This window comes from Coregonus lavaretus (assembly GCF_964263955.1).
Source record: "Coregonus lavaretus genome assembly, chromosome: 19".
Taxonomy (NCBI): domain Eukaryota; kingdom Metazoa; phylum Chordata; class Actinopteri; order Salmoniformes; family Salmonidae; genus Coregonus; species Coregonus lavaretus.
The window spans coordinates 35,441,669-35,454,516 of record NC_140006.1 but is presented as its reverse complement, the minus strand read 5'-3'; the positions used below and the strand labels follow the sequence as shown (position 1 = coordinate 35,454,516).

At 44.3% G+C, this 12,848-nt stretch overlaps 1 long non-coding RNA gene across 1 annotated transcript in view; it reads left to right on the top strand.

Moving 5' to 3' along the window:
- The window catches only part of LOC311147122, a 73,245-nt gene that overhangs the window by 55,431 nt on the left and 4,966 nt on the right, over window positions 1-12,848 (top strand). The window lies entirely within an intron of this gene.

The following is a 12,848-nucleotide window of genomic DNA, read 5'->3' as shown; positions in this document are numbered from 1 at the left end:
CTTGGTATCTTCTCATTGATAAAGCTATGGAAGCAAGAGGCTAGCAGACACAATGAAAGGGGAGGGGTTTGTTGTTAGAACCACCAAATGCAGGGAATGGAGTGAAAAACAAACCATTTAATTTAAAGGTAAGCATTGAGCGCTTCACTTTAAGGTCACTTGTTTGTTTTGGTCAGTGCTCAGAAGGGGAGGAGGTGGCGCACAGCAGAGTCTGGGCTTCAGGCAGACCACCACCACGGCCCCATCCAGCAGCCTGGGCACTGAGGAGACCACTGAGGATACCATGACGGACGCCTACTCCCTGTCACCCACCAACACGAGCAATACCTACTCCATAGAGATCCACACAGACGCCATGGCGCCGCCGGCCTGGGGAACTACACCCTGGACTACATCCAGTGCTTCACGTCTGTGAGTGTTGCCCGCCTGAGAAGGGCCCTATGGGGCCCCAGGGGAAGAGTGGCCCCCCAGGGCTGGGAGGAGAGTGGGGACTTCCAGGTAGACTAAAGAATATAAATAGTGTTGATTTCAGTATAGATTGACTAAAAGTATACATAGTACTGTAGTGGATAGTGACCATGACTGTAGGTTGTGTGCGGTGTGCTTGCAGTTATATTGTGTGTCTTCATGGTGTGTACTCCTAAATATCTCCTCATATCCCCAACCCTCCTACCTTCGCTCTTCCCCTCCTTCCCCCTGTCTTCTTTGTGTGTACCTGGAGATAAGGGGGGTGTTGGACTCATGGGGAACTCCTGGACTGGATGGAATGGCTGAAGTGACTGGACTGGAAGGAGATAAAGGGAAGCTAGCCAATTCTCAAATACAACTGTTAAAGAATGTAATCTGGGTTTTTATATTTACAGTCCAAAGTGTGAGCTGCTATGCTATCTGTTATCTCATTCCTGAATACGTTGTTATCTGTTGCTGTTTTTCATCAAATCGCTAACTTTGATCTAAAATAGAGTATTCATGCTGGGGACTGATATCTATCCTCATGTGGTGACACATTTCAGATTCCAATTTCTTATGATAGGTGACAAAGAAGATCAAGGAAACATGGGGATGTTGGTGCCCTGGGGCTACTTGGGAGACAAGGAGAGAAAGGTATACAATACTCCCTAGATTTCATCAGAGTAATGTGTAGTAACACTTGCATCATGGAGTAACACCACATGGAGTAACAATACAGAGTAACATGAGGAAATGCTAGTGCTAGAAGATCACACTATATTAGAGGAGAATAGTAGTGTTCTTAAACTGAATGTAAACTGTTGTTTCACTATCAAATACTTTCTTGCTACAGTAAGTGACTAAGTTCCTTCTCACAGGTGACTTGGACCCCAAAGGATAGAAAGGAGAACAGGCCTCCCTGGCTTGAAAGGAGACCCTGGAGAAAGGGGAGAGCTTGGGCAGAATGGGACCCAGGGTAAGAAAGGTGACCCGGGTAGAATAAGCCCTGCAGGACCCTCTGGGCTGCCTGTCCCGTAGAGACAGAATGGCCAAAAGGGAGACAAAGGGGTGGTGGGCTTAACTGGCTCCCCTGGCCCTGATGTGGGAGGTGGGCCTCCTGAGAGTAAATGGAACTGATGGTCTATCTGGGCCTAAAGGTGACAGGGGTGAGCCAGGCTCCCAGGGAGAGAGAGGGGAGGCAAGGGGGTGGGGGCCTCTGGAACCCCCAGGCTTGAGGGGCATGCCTGGACCGAATGGAGAGAAAGGACCCTGAGAGCGTGGAACATATATGCTCTGGCTTCAGCGTGGGCCTCTTCCCCAGCAAGTCCCTTCCCCCTCCGGGCCTGCCTGTCAAGTTCAACAAGATCCTCTACAATGAGGAGGAACACTAGGACCCGATGCTCACCAAGTTCACACGGAGGTCTACGTGATTTCCTACCACATCACCCTGTGCAACCGGCCCCTGCTCGCCACACTAGTGATTAACGGTTTGAAGAAGCTGCAGACTCGTGACTCCCTGTATGGCCAGGACATCGACTAGGTGTCCAATCTGTGCAGGGGACCAGGTGTGGCTGGAGATGCTGAGGGACTGGAACAGAGTTTACTCCAGCAGCAAGGACTACAGCACCTTCATCGGCTTCCTGCTCTATGCCGACCCCAAGGCCTGACCTACGACCTTGCCTATGAACCGGGCGTGACCTCTGCATGACCTTTATCTGATAACTTATGACTCTGCATCGCCTCCAAACTCTTTTCACTACACTGATAAATCATCTCTGTCAATATAGCTACTGCTACTAACTACGTTCCTGCTTATTGCTATCAAAATAATTTGACCAAATGCTTGCTGTATTTGGATGGTGAAGGATGTAACACTTTATGCAATGTTTAAATCAAATCAAATCAAATCAAATCAAATTTTATTGGTCACATGCGCCGAATACAACAGGTGCAGACATTACAGTGAAATGCTTACTTACAGCCCTTAACCAACAGTGCATTTATTTTAAACAAAAAAGTAAGAATAAAACAACAACAAAAAAGTGTTGAGAAAAAAAGAGCAGAAGTAAAAAATAAAGTGACAGTAGGGAGGCTATATATACAATAGAATAAAGTGACAGTAGGGAGGCTATATATACAGGGGGGTACCGTTGCATAGTCAATGTGCGGGGGCACCGGCTAGTTGAGGTAGTTGAGGTAATATGTACATGTGGGTAGAGTTAAAGTGACTATGCATAAATACTTAACAGAGTAGCAGCAGCGTAAAAAGGATGGGGTGGGGGGGCAGTGCAAATAGTCCGGGTAGCCATGATTAGCTGTTCAGGAGTCTTATGGCTTGGGGGTAGAAGCTGTTGAGAAGTCTTTTGGACCTAGACTTGGCACTCCGGTACCGCTTGCCGTGCGGTAGCAGAGAGAACAGTCTATGACTAGGGTGACTGGAGTCTTTGACAATTTTGAGGGCCTTCCTCTGACACCGCCTGGTATAGAGGTCCTGGATGGCAGGGAGCTTTGCCCCAGTGATGTACTGGGCCGTACGCACTACCCTCTGTAGTGCCTTGCGGTCAGAGGCCAGGCAGTTGCCATACCAGGCGGTGATGCAACCAGTCAGAAAGTTTACACTTTCTATCAATGCAATAAAACACTGACAATCAGGCCTCCATTGATTTTGTTATAATGTTTGAGCATAAGAACACCAGCCATGTCAAAATGCGTAGAATTGTAGGAAATTAGCTTAAAAACAGAAAAAAAGTATCCATGGCAAAATGCATAGAATTGCAGGGAATTGGCTTTAAAATTGCAAAATGTACTTTCAGCTCCATGGTAGGATGTGTGGAATTGCAGGAGATTAGCTTTGAAACTGCTACATTTTCTGTCTGATGCCAAGATAATATTTGTGAGTTATTCTTTGGTCTGTGTTTGTACCGTTTATGGTGGGTCGCGGCTCAAAAGACACCTCAATCGGTGGGTCACGAAGCAGAAAAGTTGGTGAACCCCTGCTTTATGCAACGCTTACACTTTCTATCAATGCAATAAAACACTGCTAATACTTTCAATGAACATTTCTTGAATTTTTTTAGTTTAGATGTGAAGCTATCTAGACTTCACTATGACTGATGTTAGTTTTGTAAACTGCTCAATCCCAGCTCTGATTATGGACAGTCTCACCCATTACTAGTTTAATGTGCTCCTAACAGTAAAAAGCCTTAATCATTTCTGTGCCATAACAATATAGCTCCAAGGTCTGTGGGTGATGGTGAGTGATGTATGAATGCATTATGTTTTATAGCCTACTAATGTACTAGTCTACGTCACCACCAAAAATACACTGCTCAAAAAAATAAAGGGAACACTTAAACAACACAATATAACTCCAAGTCAATCACACTTCTGTGAAATCAAACTGTCCACTTAGGAAGCAACACTGATTGACAATAAATTTCACATGCTGTTGTGCAAATGGGTTAGACAACAGGTGGAAATTATAGGCAATTAGCAAGACACCCCCAATAAAGGACTGGTTTTGCAGGTGGTGACCACAGACCACTTCTCAGTTCCTATGCTTCCTGGCTGATGTTTTGGTCACTTTTGAATGCTGGCGGTGCTTTCACTCTAGTGGTAGCATGAGACGGAGTCTACAATTCACACAAGTGGCTCAGGTAGTGCAGCTCATCCAGGATGGCACATCAATGCGAGCTGTGGCAAGAAGGTTTGCTGTGTCTGTCAGCGTATTGTCCAGAGCATGGAGGCGCTACCAGGAGACAGGCCAGTACATCAGGAGACGTGGAGGAGGCCGTAGGAGGGCAACAACCCAGCAGCAGGACTGCTACCTCCGCCTTTGTGCAAGGAGGAGCAGGAGGAGCACTGCGAGAGCCCTGCAAAATGACCTCCAGCAGGCCACAAATGTGCATGTGTCTGCTCAAACAGTCAGAAACAGACTCCATGAGGGTGGTATGAGGGCCCGACATCCACAGGTGGGGGTTGTGCTTACAGCCCAACAACGTGCAGGACGTTTGGCATTTGCCTGAGAACACCAAGATAGGCAAATTCGCCACTGGCGCCCTGTGCTCTTCACAGATAAAAAGCAGGTTCACACTGAGCACATGTGACAGACGTGACAGAGTCTGGAGACGCCGTGGAGAACGTTCTGCTGCCTGCAACATCCTCCAGCATGACCGGTTTGGCGGTGAGTCAGTCATGGTGTGGGGTGGCATTTCTTTGGGGGGCCGCACAGCCCTCCACGTGCTCGCCAGAGGTAGCCTGACTGCCATTAGGTACCGAGATGAGATCCTCAAACCCCTTGTGAGACCATATGCTGGTGCGGTTGGCCCTGGGTTCCTCCTAATGCAAGACAATGCTAGACCTCATGTGGCTGGAGTGTGTCAGCAGTTCCTGCAAGAGGAAGGCATTGATGCTATGGACTGGCCCGCCCGTTCCCCAGACCTGAATCCAATTGAGCACATCTGGGACATCATGTCTCGCTCCATCCACCAACGCCACGTTGCACCACAGACTGTCCAGGAGTTGGTGGATGCTTTAGTCCAGGTCTGGGAGGAGATCCCTCAGGAGAACATCCGCCACCTCATCAGGAGGATGCCCAGGCGTTGTAGGGAGGTCATACAGGCACATGGAGGCCACACACACTACTGAGCCTCATTTTGACTTGTTTTAAGGACATTACATCAAAGTTGGATCAGCCTGTAGTGTGGTTTTCCACTTTTTAATTTTGAGGGTAACTCCAAATCCAGACCTCCATGGGTTAATAAATTTGATTTCCATTGATAATTTTTGTGTGATTTTGTTGTCAGCACATTCAACTATGTAAAGAAAAAATTTAATAAGATTATTTCATTCAGATCTAGGATGTGTTATTTTAGTGTTCCCTTTATTTTTTTGAGCAGTGTACATCTGACTGAAACCTGCATGTTATTTCCCCCACTAGAGGGCACTCTGACATCACAGTTTGAAGAGGAGGGCTGAATGAGAATTGTATTCATTTTACAGTATCATGTCAAATTCGTTTTTAAATACACTAAAATAATGTGGATATTCATACAAACGTAGAGGGGAAATATCAGCACAAACACACCTGCTATACCTATTTGTGTTACACCATCCAATCACAGATAGACAACTAGAAATAAAATAAAGCAGGTTGATACTCCATTTATACTATCACAATTCCCCCATGGCCGTGACCACCATGCTTCATCCCTGTGACCCATGATGCTGCCTCCCACCGCTCAAGCCATTGTTTGATGCTACCAAGAGGAACGGCTTCAGCTCCCATCCTGACTTCCTTATTTACTGTTTTTGTTTCCTTGTTTAATGACTTGTATGTGCTTCATACGTAATTCAGCTTTTAGCTGCCATGTACCACTGCCTACATGTAAATGTAACAAAATTACTACTACTACAAAGTATGTGATATTCAACAGGTAGAAAACCTGATGTCACAAAGCAGCATTGTGATGTCACTGGCCCTCTTTTAGAAGCATAAATCTCCATGGAAACTACATTTAATTTAATTTCAGTCATTAATCACCCTGGTGTGGTTGGGAGGGGATGCTGGACTGTTCTGGTGTGGCCAGCAAAAAGTCCCCAAATTGTCAGTAGAAAGGTGCAGCAAGCATAATTTGGCTACAAGAGGTGTTTGTCTGCAGTTATCTTGGTCAAAAGGCTGTGCAACCAAGTACTAGCTCTGGGGTGCCAATAATTTTGTCGATGCCATTTGTCTTTGTTTTCTAAATTACAATTGTAAACTTAAGTTTACAAAAATAAAATTGGTTCTGCAATGTTGAAGATCCAATAAGGTGTGGTGACAGGTCCCCTGTAGCTCAGTTGGTAGAGCATGGCGCTTGCAAAGCCAGGGTTGTGGGTTCGTTTCCCACGGGGGGCCAGTATGAAAAATGTATGCACTCACTAACTGTAAGTCGCTCTGGATAAGAGCATCTGCTAAATGACTAAAATGTAAATGTCAATTTAGCAGACGCTCTTATCCAGAGCGACTTACAGTAAGTGAGTGCATACAATATTTATTTTTTTCATACTGGCCCCCCTTTGGAATCGAACCCACAACCCTGGTGTTGCAAGCGCCATGCTCTACCAACTGAGCTACAGGGAACTACAAGTTCTACAACATTCTAGAATACTGTAACAATCACAGTGGCAGACAGGAACAGTTGATTTTTACCAGTTGTCTCTACTGTGAGACCTTTGAGAAGTAACGTTATGTTTACATAAAGATTGTCCCATCTCCACTTCATAGAGATGAAAGGTCAGATGGATGGGGCGAATCCTGCCCCTGAAGAGCCCCAAGAGGGGGAGCAGGCTCATGACAAGCATCCTATAAGAGACCTCCAGGAGGATACCAGTGAATCACCATCTCCTCCAATACCATCTTGCCAAGATGATCAGTTGGACAACCAATATAACACCCAGTCAGTCAGCCAACTACACCTCCAAAAAGGTGACATGTCAAATCACCAGCAAGATATGCACGTTATGAATGATCTAAAGCAAGTTGAAATGCAGAATGATCATCAAGACATGCACCAGGATGTTCACCAAGATACCATGTCAAATTACCAGCAAGACATGCATCAAGACCAACAGCAAGATTTAAGACCTTCCTCTCCAATACTGATGGCCTTGTCACAGCATGGCTTAGAAGTCTGTAGACATTCTTCACTTCCCTTACAGACACCATCATCACAGGGTGAACTAGAAGACCCAAGTGCTTCCTCACCTCCTACTCTGGTTCCCATCTTCAGGGATCACTATGTAGAACTAAGTGATTCATCCAGTGTCAACAACTCATCTTGGTCAGCGAGTCAGGGGGAATATAGCCCCACTTCTACCAAAGATTGAGGGTGGTATTAGCGAAGACTACACAACCGATTCAGTAATGACTAAGAATGAAAGAGATCTCAGTGATTTGGACTTCTCGACATCGGAGAGTGAGGTGGACATATTCGACGCTGCCACCCAAACTGTCAGCAGAGATGCTCTTCCACTGGCTTCTGATGGCTGCCTCGACCAGGGACCAAGATCCCTCCTGGAAGCGGTATTGGCCACCCCCTCTTCTGGAGACCCTCAGCCTGGAGGAGTCCCAGCCTGGCTGTGAGGCTCTGGAGGATGGGGACGGTGTCCTTCGCTTCTGTGGGAGCACCAAGACCCTAAATCTGGATCCCAGTCTTTCTGTGGATGACGCCCCACCAATGCCTCCAAGCACTGCCGCTGACTCACCCCAGGATGGGACAGCTCTACCTGGGCAAGCAGGGAGCAGAAGTAGCCCCCGGCGTGGTGTAAGTGCAGGTAAATGCACCATCAGGCACTGCCGAAGCTCCTCAAGCCGCCGAAGCCACTCACGTCGCCGCACCTCCCCACAAGGGAGAGGGAGAGAGAAAAAGAGGGGAAGGCGGACATCCGGCAAGAGACGAAGCCAGAAGAGATCCTCTCAGAACTCTGGGCCGAGCACAGAGCAGGGAGGCGAAGCGAGCGCCAAGCAGGGGAACGGACAGGGCTCTGAGGAGACTGACACTCCTCCTCAAAACAAGAGGAGGAAGTCATCATCAGAGGGAAAAAAGAAAAGGAAACGGTTATCAGGTGTGGCCTATGACCTTCCAAGACCTCCATGATGTCATCTCCTTGGAGTTGGATGGAGGGTGAGCAGGCTATTATTAGATTAACTATTTAAAAATATATGGAAAAAAGCCAAACATAAATGTGTGGAATAAAAACTCAGCAGCATGTTGTGTTATCTCATTCAGAATAACTTAATTTCAATTTAAAGGATTTTTGTTTCCAAATATTTAAGGTGGTGTATGATATAAATTATACACTCTTTTACAATGGTGGACTTACATGCATGTACATTTGAAGTCGGAAGTTTACATACACTTAGGTTGGAGTCATTAAAACTAGTTTTTCAACCACTCCACAAATGTCTTGTTAACAACCTGTAGTTTTGGCAAGTCGGTTATGACATCTACTTTGTGCATGACACAAGTAATTTTTCCAATAATTGTTTACAGACAGATTATTTCACTTATAATTCACAATTCCAGTGGGTCAGAAGTTTACATACACTAAGTTGACTGTGCCTTTTAACAGCTTGGAAAATTCCAGAAAATGATGTCATAGCTTTAGAAGCTTCTGATAGGCTAATTTACATCATGTGAGTCAATTGGAGGTGTACCTGTGGATGTATTTCAAGGCCTACCTTCAAACTCAGTCCCTCTTTGCTTGACATCATGGGGAAATCAGCCAAGACCTCAGAAAAAAAATGTAGACCTCCAAAAGTCTGGTTCATCCTTGGGAGCAATTTCCAAACACCTGAAGGTACCACTTTAATCTGTACAAACAATAGTACAATAGGTCAGGAAGGAGACGCGTTCTGTCTCTTAGAGATGAACGTAGTTTGGTGCGAAAAGTGTAAATCAATCCCAGAACAACAGCAAAGGACCTTGTGAAGATGCTGGAGGAAACAGGAACAAAGGTATCTATATCCACAGTAAAACAAGTCCTATATCAACATAACCTGAAAGGCCACTCAACAAGGAAGAAGCCACTGCTCCAAAACCGCCATAAAAAAGCCAGACTACGGTTTGCAACTGCACATGGGGACAAAGATCGTACTTTTTGGAGAAATGTCCTCTGGTCCGATGAAACAAAAATAGAACTGTTTGGCTATAATGATCATCGTTATGTTTGGAGGAAAAAGGGGGTGCTTGCAAGCCGAAGAACATCATCCCAACCGTGAAGCACGGGGGTGGCAGCATCATGCTGTGGGGGTGCTTTGCTGCAGGAGGGACTGGTGCACTTCACAAAATAGATGGCATCATGAGGAAGGAAAATTGTGTGGATATATTGAAGCAACATCTCAAGACATCAGCCAGGAAGTTAAAGTTTGGTTGGAAATGGGTCTTCCAAATGGACAATGACCCCAAGCATACTTCCAAAGTTGTGGCAAAATGGCTTAAGGACAACAAAGTAAAGGTATTGGAGTGGCCATCACAAAGCCCTGTCCTCAATCCTATAAAAAATGTGTGGGCAGAACTGAAAAAGCGTGTGTGAGCAAGGAGGCCTACAAACCTGACTCAGTTACACCAGCTCTGTCAGGAGGAATGGGCCAAAATCACCCAACTTATTGTGGGCAGCTTGTTGACGGCTACCCGAAACGTTTGACCCAAGTTAAACAATTAAAAGGCAATGCTACCAAATACTAATTGAGTGTATGCAAACTTCTGACCCACTGGGAATGTGATGAAAGAAATAAAAGCTGAAATAAATCGTTCTCTCTACTATTATTCTGACATTTCACATTCTTAAAATAAAGTGGTGATCGTAACTGACCTAAGACAGGGAATTTTTACTAGGCTTAAATGTCAGGAATTGTGAAAAACTTAGTTTAAATGTATTTGGCTAAGGTGTATGTAACCTTCCGACTTCAACTGTACATTCCATTACAGCAGCGCCATCATAGGGTTGGGCAACAAGTTTCTCCATGAAGTTAAACTCAGTTAATCTCCAGAATTCACAAAGCCCAAGAAACTTTCCTGAATAAAGCCCTGATCATCCACATACCTGACGATAACTGACAACCTCGAGCAGACTAGTGGCACCATAGGTCCCAGAGTGGTGGGGCAATTTCTTCCCCCTGGGACCCGGAGTTTTTCTATATCTGGTAACCTAACCAGGAAAACCCCGGACCCTTTAGGGTTTGACAGTCATTAATCAGTTGTAAAAAGGTTTTATATGGGCTATGATGGGACTAGTTTTTCTAATCAGGTCACCATTTTTTTTTTTATTTTTTTTTTTTTGCGGACGGCGCAGAAGTTGCAAAATGAGGCTTTAGAGAGGCAGAAGGTTGCTGATTCAATCCCCGGTCAGGGTGTAAAAACAGAACAGTGGGAACTAGAGGGCTGTTGGTCTATGATTCCAGGTACCACCTCCTGCCGTTGTGCCCTTGCGCAAGGGACTTAAACCCTAAAACTGCGCTCCATCCAGGGGCGCTGTTCTGTGGCTTATCAACTTAGCTGATAAATGATTTGTGCAGCGCCTATGAAATGTGATGAAGTAGATCATGAGGCCAAACAACTAACAATATTCAGTTAAGTAATGAAAATGTAGAAGGTTATGGTAGTGTCATACTCACATTGCTCCTACACATATATTTAGCATTTCATTATATTTTGTAATACAACAAAATGTGTAAGAATAAGTCTATGAATACTTTCTGAAGGCACAATTCACTATTGTCAAGATCTTACTCATTATCATTACCTTTATATTCATTATCATTATCATCAGCATATTAATTATCCATAAATACCATATGCAGCAGGTAGCTTAGTGGGTAAGAGTGTTGTGCCAGTAACCGAAAGGTCGCTGGTTCTAATCCCCGAGCCGACTAGGTGAAAAAATTATGTCGATGTGCCCTTGAGCAAGGCACTTAACCCTAATTGCTCCTGTAAGTCGCTCTGGATAAGAGCGTCTGCTAAATGATGTAAATGTAAATATATACTGTGCAAATCTAATTATTGATTGCTTAAGAGAGGAAACATGTTTTTGAACTAACAACCTTTCTTTGCACTGCAGGGCTGGGGCCAGGGCTAAAGCAGGGGCCAAGACAGCGGATGGAGAACACACGGACCACATGAGAACCTATGTGCCATCGCTGCCCTCCTGTTACCGCTGCTGGGAGCTTCCGGATGGATAGCGACAACCACTCTGCTTTCTCTCTCCCTATCTCTCTGTTTCTCTCTTTCTTTCATCATCCTGGAATTAAAGTGTGACTATGTTAGCCTGTCAGGTCATTCTAAATAAGATTGCTACTGGTGACCCTGTAATCCGGTACTACCTGTGCCAGTAATTTGAGATATATATGGTTAAATTCAAAAAGATTTTTAATATTGATATTGTGCGTGACGTAAATATGTCCTTTGGAGTGGAATTTGAGGCAGAAGCTTTTTCTGACTCTGTGCAAGCGACAAAGATTCTGTACAAACGCAAACGCCGGAAAAGCATGGAGGAGCCTATACGTTTTAGCTCTGAAACTGAGATCTTCATAAGTACAGAGGATGCAGATGACTTGACAGTGAAAAACAACATCATAGACTCTTTTCAGCAATCAATCATATCAGATTCTGATATTTTGGACAGACGCAAACGTAGGAATAGCTTAGATATTCCACCATATTTTGTAACATGCACACTGGAACATATACAGTATGTATACTTTGAAGCTTTATGCTTTATGTATACTTTGAAGCTACATAATCACACTTTAAACCAGGTATATCTAATAAAGCCTTCATGACGCCATCATAATGCCTTCATAATGTCCTACACTACATACATAGAAGCTTCACATATCATTTGTAAGCAAATGTCATGCTGGAAAAAGGAGGTGTGCCATCAGATGCAAACTTTCGATGCATCATTTAGTTTAAACCGACCTAGCGGACGCCGCAGAAGCAGAAGTTGCAAAATTAGGCTTTAGAGAGGCGGAAGGTTGCTGAATCAATCCCCGGACAGGGTGTAAAAACAGAACTGTGGGAAATAGAGGGCTGTTGGTCTATGATTCCAGGTACCACCTCCTGCCGTTGTGCCCTTGCGCAAGGGACTTAAACCCTAAAACTGCTCTCCATCCAGGGGCGCTGTTCTGTGGCTTATCAACTTAGCTGATAAATGATTTGTGCAGCACCTATGAAATGTGATAAAGTAGATAATGAGGCCAAACAACTAAGAATATTCAGTTAAGTAATGAAAATTTAGAAGGTTATGGTAGTGTCATACTCACATTGCTCCTACACATATATTTAGCATTTCATTATATTTTGTATTTCATCAAATCTTTATATTCTGGCTTAGTTTTTTAATGTAATAAAAACTGTGACAAACTATTCAGTGATACTTTATTTGTCCTAATGTAATCCTAATTTTAAACAATGGCAAATTGTTCCCTCTTATCAAGTCAGGGCTTTGGAACAAAATGTCCTGCATCATCAACCCAGCTGTTTTTTTTTTAATCCTCTTGAAAATGCACTCAGTAAATGTACTGGAATGATCATGTCTTAAAGTAAGGTTGACACTAAGGAACAAAGTTCAATGGGATTAACATCTAAACCTGGTGCCAGGTTTTCTCCAGACGTGACGCTTGGCATTCAGGCCAAATGTTTTGACACATTGGTCGACTCCCATGCATTTGCAGCTCCAGTTAATTCTGTCTTCAGTATTGCTAACTTGATTACTAACTATGGGGAAAAAAGGCCTTGATTGATTCGAGAACGCAAACATTGGTGAAATACTGAGATGATATATTAGCCAGTAGAGTAATAGACATTCCAACAACTAATATTGCAACTTGGATATTTCCTGGCGAATTGCGTCCCTAT